Genomic DNA, 7381 nt, shown 5'->3' with positions numbered 1-7381 from the left:
ATATTAAGACCTGGATATATTTGGTTTGGCATAATAGTAATTACATCTGAAATGTAGAAAATTTACTTTCACAAGCAAATCAAGCAAAAAAAAAAAAAAAATCTTCGGAGTACTTTCAAATGTTGCGATGTGAAACATCTCGGCCAGAGAAACAATGGAGGGTCTTGAATACAAGAGCACAGGACAGTAGCATCAGAGCTGCGGAGAGGCAGTGGGTGTCTCGGCTCAGCCGCCGGCTCGACCCGCTCTGAGCGGCAGTGCATCATCTCGGCCTAATAGCTCCTCAAGATCCATCAGTCTCGCAAACCAGCAAGGAACAACGCACCAGCCCGAGAAGCGTCTGCGAATGTCAGCGGAGGGATCTGAGGTGACGGTGTGATGATGTCAGCCGTGCCATCGCGGGTTTCTGAGGACTTCACAATTACACGGAGTTGAAACTTCACGCAGGAGGACGGCGAGTTGCCTAAGCTGTGCTGGGAGAGCACCAGAAACATGTTGGGTGAGAGCGGGGGCGAGGCGGGTCAGTTCCACCCACACGTAAGTGTAGACATGCTGTCTGTCACCTGAGGTGGACCTGTTCGAACACAGCAGGAATACACCTTGTTGTCCGGACTGGTCACATCAAATCTCTGAGGAGGGAAAACACCCCTGGAAAGTCCGTTGCATGACCTCTGTAACTTCTTCATTTAGATTTTGGCACAGAGCCATTTGAATCCATGCCCATCAGGATTAACAACAATCATTTACTGATGATAATCATGGTAAAATGTCTGTGTAGTGGTTCCATAAGAACGAACTGTAGTGCCACAGTCATCACATTATAAAAAAGAAATGTAACCACCCATAATAGGAGCTGAGTGAATGAGAGCTAGAAAGGCCCAGTAACAACAGCTTCTGGTGGTAAGATGGAGGAGCAAGACGCGTTTGCTTAATCCAGTGCAGTACGACTGCACGTTTTGGTCAGTTTCAACGTGCGCTACTAGAATTCTCAAGCCTCATTTAAGGGGGAGCATCTTTTTCCAAGATGAAAATGAGCTGGTGGGTGGCAGGCGAGCCCAAGATGTAAGCTATGCGTATGTATCCAACGGTATGTTGTTTGAGACTATGATACAGTGTTTGAGACTATAACGCAGTGTTTGAGACTATAACGCAGTGTTTGATGCTATAACACAGTGCTTGATGCTAAAACAGTGTTTGAGCGTATATCTGTTCTTTGAGATCAAGAGAACGGTCACCATTTTAACGAGGGACAGGATACACATTCCTCCACCAACCCTCTGTGGGGACACTACATGTTTACTTGTTAACAAATTCTCAAAGACCTGTAATCTGACATTTGAAGGGTAGCCAACCCCACCTTCAGAGCCTGGTCATTAAAGTGGCACCCTTGGCTGATCGGGATACTCCAGACATGGACATCACACAGGTGGAAATACACGAACCAATTAAACTGATAAAAGGTGGCCAATCACCACGGACAGATGGATTCCCATGTGAATGAGTCCTGATCTCAAAGTTTCTACTTAACATGCAGGTGCATGAAGTGGGGATCTTCAAACCACTAATGATGCTTAGCTTGTCATTCCACTAATCCCAATAAGGGGAAAGAGCTGGAGGTGGTGGGGAGATCCATCTTATATTTAAATTATGACCAGAACATACTGAAGAAAAAGTTGCAAATAGACTTAGTACTACGATAGGGACCATACAGACCAAACAGGACTTCCGCTACCATCAGGCATTTCTGTAATATAACGTATTCTTTTCTTGTCTCAGTCCTAAAGTGGAGCTTGTGACCATTTCTCTGGGTGCTGAGAACTAAGTTGTTCATATTTGTTACCAATTTAAAAATAAACAAACTTCTTGGTGAAATAAATCTTTTGTATTTAGATCTTATATCCAAACCTTGTACCCAGATCATCACAATCGATGTTCGATCCTCCCGTTCCAAGTTTTGCAGAGATGGTGTTCCTTCTTCTCACTTCATGTCCTTCAGAGCATCTGGGTGAAATGTGCACATTGTTCTATTCAGGGCTACAGCTTATATGACAAACAACACAATACCCATTTTCCTGGACCAATATGATACCGATATCTAGCACTGGAATGTCAACTGATACTGTATATTGATACTGATGCAGTATTTTTTCATTAAAACCACTGTAGGGCTGTGGTTCAGCTGTTTGTGCAAAACGTAGATTGTTGAATTTTTTGTGAGCTGTATTATATATGCTATATATATATATATTTCTTTTTTTACAGATGTGACAGATTTTAAACTTTTTCAATGTTGTTTACAATTATTTTCCCTTCCATTCCTAGTGTCTCTTAGTTCACAACACACGCACACACACACACACACACACACACACACTCTCTCTCTCTCTCTCTCTCTCTCTGCTCAGTATGACAGCCTCACTCACTGACTTCTGAAATTTACACTACAGCTCATTTGCATTTTTCCCTAATTACTGAATGCAACTTTAATTCTACATCATCTGAATATCGACCTTTTAAAACTTGTGAATTTCAGCAGTGAATCGGCGTGCAATGTTTTAAATAAGGGATTTATTCAATAAGATCTATGGCAATAAACTCTGAAGACATGTTGAGATGCTCTCACCAATAGCAGAGAACCTTCTCCATAACTCATCACATATGTGAGTGCATGGATACCTGCATTTAAACACAATACTTGTAATCTTTAAAAAAAACTCTACAGCTGTATATAAAATGTACTCAAACTTGTCACATGACCTGCTTAAACCAATCTGGCTATTATCACGTGACCTACGATGGTCTGATGCCAAGCACCGAGCAGCTATTTTCAGGCTGGATTAGTAGCATTTATAGTATGGTAATATATGAAGCATTTACATGCATTTTTCTCCTGATAACACTTTACTGACACCAACCCGGTCCGATAAGTGGTGCTGGACTGGTGCCAACTCTATTTGCTATATTCTTCCAAACCTCTTTCTCCTTGGATTACTAGAATTGATTTCCCTCTTTGATACTTTCTTGGGTTACAGAATAAACTGGATTAAAAATAAATTAGTTCCTGTTAGAGTACATAATTTAGCTGAGCGTCAGCAATTCCTTTTTAAGTTAGCTCTAGAACAATTCACTTTCTTATGATTTACAGCTTCTATACAGCTGTCTGGTGCTAATTTTAATCCCTAAATAGCCTAACTGAAAATTATAACTGAATTTTTGTCTTTTAAAACATTTTTGTCTGTCTCTGATGGGACATATTAATGCTATAAATTTATATTTCTCCTGTGAAGTTTATTATTTGTGCCTAAACCTTTGTTTAGATACGTTGATTTGATCACTTAGCACTTATTTACATAGGCGTAAACTGCATCAAATTGGGGGGAAAAATCAGAAGAAAATCTAAATCTGGTTGGGTCTTCCCATCTCAGATTAGGAATGCTCTCTTCAGTGAAATGGCTAATCCCTTTATGGCCACAGAATGGCCACAGCATTGTGATTCATAATATGGCTAGACAAAATTTTCATCTTATATTAGAAGCATTTCATTTCTTTTAGCTTTGGCTAGGAACCCATTGCATGTGCCCTCTAGCTTGGATAATGCTTTTGAACTGTGGAGGGTGCATGAAAAGGGCCCATATGTCATCTTTTCATTTGAGCAACTCAGGGTAAAGCTTCATCTTTAAAGTATTTTAGGGACCTTCAAGTGAGGGATTATCTAAAAATATATGCACCAAATATTTATATATAACAACAGCTCTTGGTTTACAAATAAATAGTTGGATGTCAATGCTGGCCAGTTAAATTCACCCGTTTACAGCTTCATACAGACCTCGCACATGAAATAGACTGACTTTTAATAATTATATCTGTCAGTTGATGGAATTTGGAAAACCCCTAAATGATTCTGTATAACAGACTGTGTAGATGGACTATTTTTTCATTGGTCTAAATTTTTTTGTATAACTTGCATCCAACAAAATGTACAGAAAGTGAAATTACTCGCATTGAACAAATTTCAGCTAAATCAGAAAGGAACAATTTTTCAGTAGCAACGTTCTAAATGATTCACCTCAGATGTTGTAACATCAACTCTAAATAAATAAGTGAGCAAAAAGAAACGATTAGGACTTAGTAATTAAACCACTCAAATGTCAGTGGCTCATTGATACACATGCAGAGTCTGGCTTAAGATTCCTGGCACAAACCCAGACAGGTGGTTAAACTTAAAGAAATGGTCTTCTGACTTGCTTAATCTCTGGGAGATTGATAGTAATGAAATCTGAATGAATGCATATTCATATAGGCAAATTACTGAGCCGGAGTCCAACGGGGAACCTTCACATGCGGTTTCTGGATGGCCACGCTGAAGTGCATCACTCAAGCTGGAAGCAGTTATGGACTGACTCTCATGTTCAGCATCTGACACAGAGTCCAACGAGTCCTGTTTGCTAGTAATAATGATGGCACAGCTAGAATTCCAACGCTACCTCTGAACTCCCCACATAGAAATTCATTAAATAAGCCATAATGTGATAAATATACAATGCTTTGAAATAGAAGCACCTCTTAATCTCATTACATAAGGTATTGGATATGCACCGAATTATAAATACAGCATAACACTTGTGCTGTGACAGTTGGTATGTGTAGGTGGAGGTTTAGAAGGGAAAGCCCATAGAGGTCAGTATTATGTCTCTCGCTCTCTCTCACGCACACACACACTTCACATCATATTACTGCAATTGTCAGTCTCTGAATCTGGAAATGGCTGCAGAGGACAACAGTGAGTTGAATCCACTGAAAGGAGATGTTACACTATTGTACAAAAGTTACTCCCCTACCAAACACATACAGCGCAAGGTTGCAGAATGCTGAACGCGCGTAAAAAATACTCTTAGCGCCCGTTACATCACCCACCACGAATGTCCAAATTGCTTCTGGAATCTGCACATGAACTGTGTGTGGCAGCTTCATGAAATTGGTTTCCATGGCTGAGCAGCTGCACACAGGCCAGGGGTCACGACACCAGCTTTGGACTCTGGATCAGTGTAAACGTGTTGTCTGGAGGGATGAATCACACTTCCTTATGTAGTGGGTTGATGGACGATGAATCTGGGTTTGGTAAATTTTGCAGTCTACCTAGCGGAACCCAGTTCCAGCAGTAAAGCTTGGTGGAGGAGAGGTGATGATCTGGGTGGAGGGGAGGTGATGGTCTGGGTGGAGGGGAGGTGGTGGTCTGGGTGAAGGGGAGAGGTGGTGGTCTGGGTGGAGGGGAGGTGGTGGTCTGAGTGAAGGGGAGAGGTGGTGGTCTGGGTGGAGGGGAGGTGATGGTCTGGGTGGAGGGCAGAGGTGGTGGTCTGGGTGGAGGGGAGGTGGTGGTCTGGGTGAAGGGGAGAGGTGGTGGTCTGGGTGGAGGGGAGGTGATGGTCTGGGTGGAGGAGAGGTGAAGGTCTGGGTGGAGGGGAGGTGATGGTCTGGGTGGAGGGGAGGTGATGGTCTGGGTGGAGGAGAGGTGAAGGTCTGGGTGGAGGGGAGGTGATGGTCTGGGTGGAGGGGAGGTGATGGTCTGGGTGGAGGGGAGGTGATGGTCTGGGTGGAGGAGAGGTGAAGGGGAGAGGTGAAGGTCTGGGTGGAGGGGAGGTGGTGGTCTGGGTGGAGGGGAGGTGATGGTCTGGGTGGAGGAGAGGTGATGGTCTGGGTGGAGGGGAGGTGATGGTCTGGGTGGAGGAGAGGTGAAGGTCTGGGTGGAGGGGAGGTGGTGGTCTGGGTGGAGGAGAGGTGATGGTCTGGGTGGAGGGGAGGTGATGGTCTGGGTGGAGGAGAGGTGATGGTCTGGGTGGAGGGGAGGTGATGGTCTGGGTGGAGGGGAGGTGATGGTCTGGGTGGAGGAGAGGTGATGGTCTGGGTGGAGGAGAGGTGGTGGTCCGGGTGGAGGAGAGGTGATGGTCTGGAATTGTTTTTCATTTTAGGTTTGGACTCAGGCCCCTTTGATTCAGTGATGCTGAAGTTAATGTTAGAGATTACAAATACTTTTAGTCATTTATATTCTCCTAGTTTGTGGCAGCAGTTTGGGGAAGGCCCTTCCCTGTTCAAGCATGTGCTCATGTGGGCAGACTTAGTGAGGTCCCTAAAAACATGATCTGATAGGTTTGTTGCGGAGAAACTCCAGTGGCCTCCACACAACCCTGATCTCAAGCCCACATAACACCTGGGTGATGAACTGGCAGGTCGATTGTGTCTTGTCATTCATACTTCACTGTGACTTCACATAAGCTCTTCTGATTGAAAGGACTGAAATCTTGTGGTCCTCCCAGAAAGGTGGAGCCAGTCAAACAGGAGGGAGTTGGGCAGCTCCATCTCTCTGTACATTTGTGGAGGAGGATGTATAACAAGCTCATATACTGTAGGTGTCTGCATACAAATGGAGCAAACCTCTGTCCATACATCTTATTTAGTGGTCTTAGTTAGTGCTCTTATTTAGTGTTCTTACTTAGTACTTATTTAATGTTCTTACTTAATTATTCTTATTGAATGTTCTTATTTTCAACATGGAGTTTCTGCCCTGTCTGAAAATCTTGCATCTGTAGTTACCAGTGCTCACTTCGGCGTTTGAAGTCGATATTGGGCTCGAAGGATGTTTTATGTAAAGCCATGAGGAGGTTTGGGAACCAAACTTGTGTTGTGTATCACAAGATATCAATAACATTTTAAAAAACCAAAAATCTAAAGCAAAGATTGGATGGATTTTTTTATTGGATGCATTTTTAGTTTGTTGTTGTGTACATGCACTAGGAGGTACTACCCAAATATATTTTGTTTATCAATTCAACCCTAAGATTGTTGCACACTATTCTCCTCTGTCCCTCTGCTCTCTGTCTCTCTCTCCTCGGTCTGAGCGCTGTCCTACGGCTGTGGACCAAGATGACGAGTGAACTCACAAAAGACCCCATATTCATTCTTGCAGTGCGAGAATATCGATTCATTTACACCGCTACTCAGCCCAGGGCCAGACCGACATTTCACTCTTCTCCCTCCTTAAGTGAGTGGACGTAATAACGCGCTTGGCCCGCTGGCCGCCTCGGAGCACACACAGCTTGACCCTGGGCGTCGGCTCCAAAAACGAGGCCATCGAGACGCCCCCCCCACATCTCGATGGTCTCGAGAGCCAAACTGCGCCATATAATGAAGTGCGCGAGAAGCAAAAACATGCTGACGTTGAGAGAAGCAGTGCCAACCACCTTCACTACCCTTGCCGAGCGGGACGGTGTCTACCAGCCGCGAGACGTGCGGGTTTCCAGGAGAGACAGCCTGACCCTTCATCAGTCCCGCGGTAGGAATTACACCAACATGTGCTGTAATTTATTAGTCAAGGTCTTCAGAGCGA

This window comes from Brachyhypopomus gauderio, chromosome 13, assembly GCF_052324685.1.
Source record: "Brachyhypopomus gauderio isolate BG-103 chromosome 13, BGAUD_0.2, whole genome shotgun sequence".
Classification (NCBI taxonomy): Eukaryota; Metazoa; Chordata; class Actinopteri; order Gymnotiformes; family Hypopomidae; genus Brachyhypopomus; species Brachyhypopomus gauderio.
Note: the sequence above shows the minus strand (reverse complement) of the source record.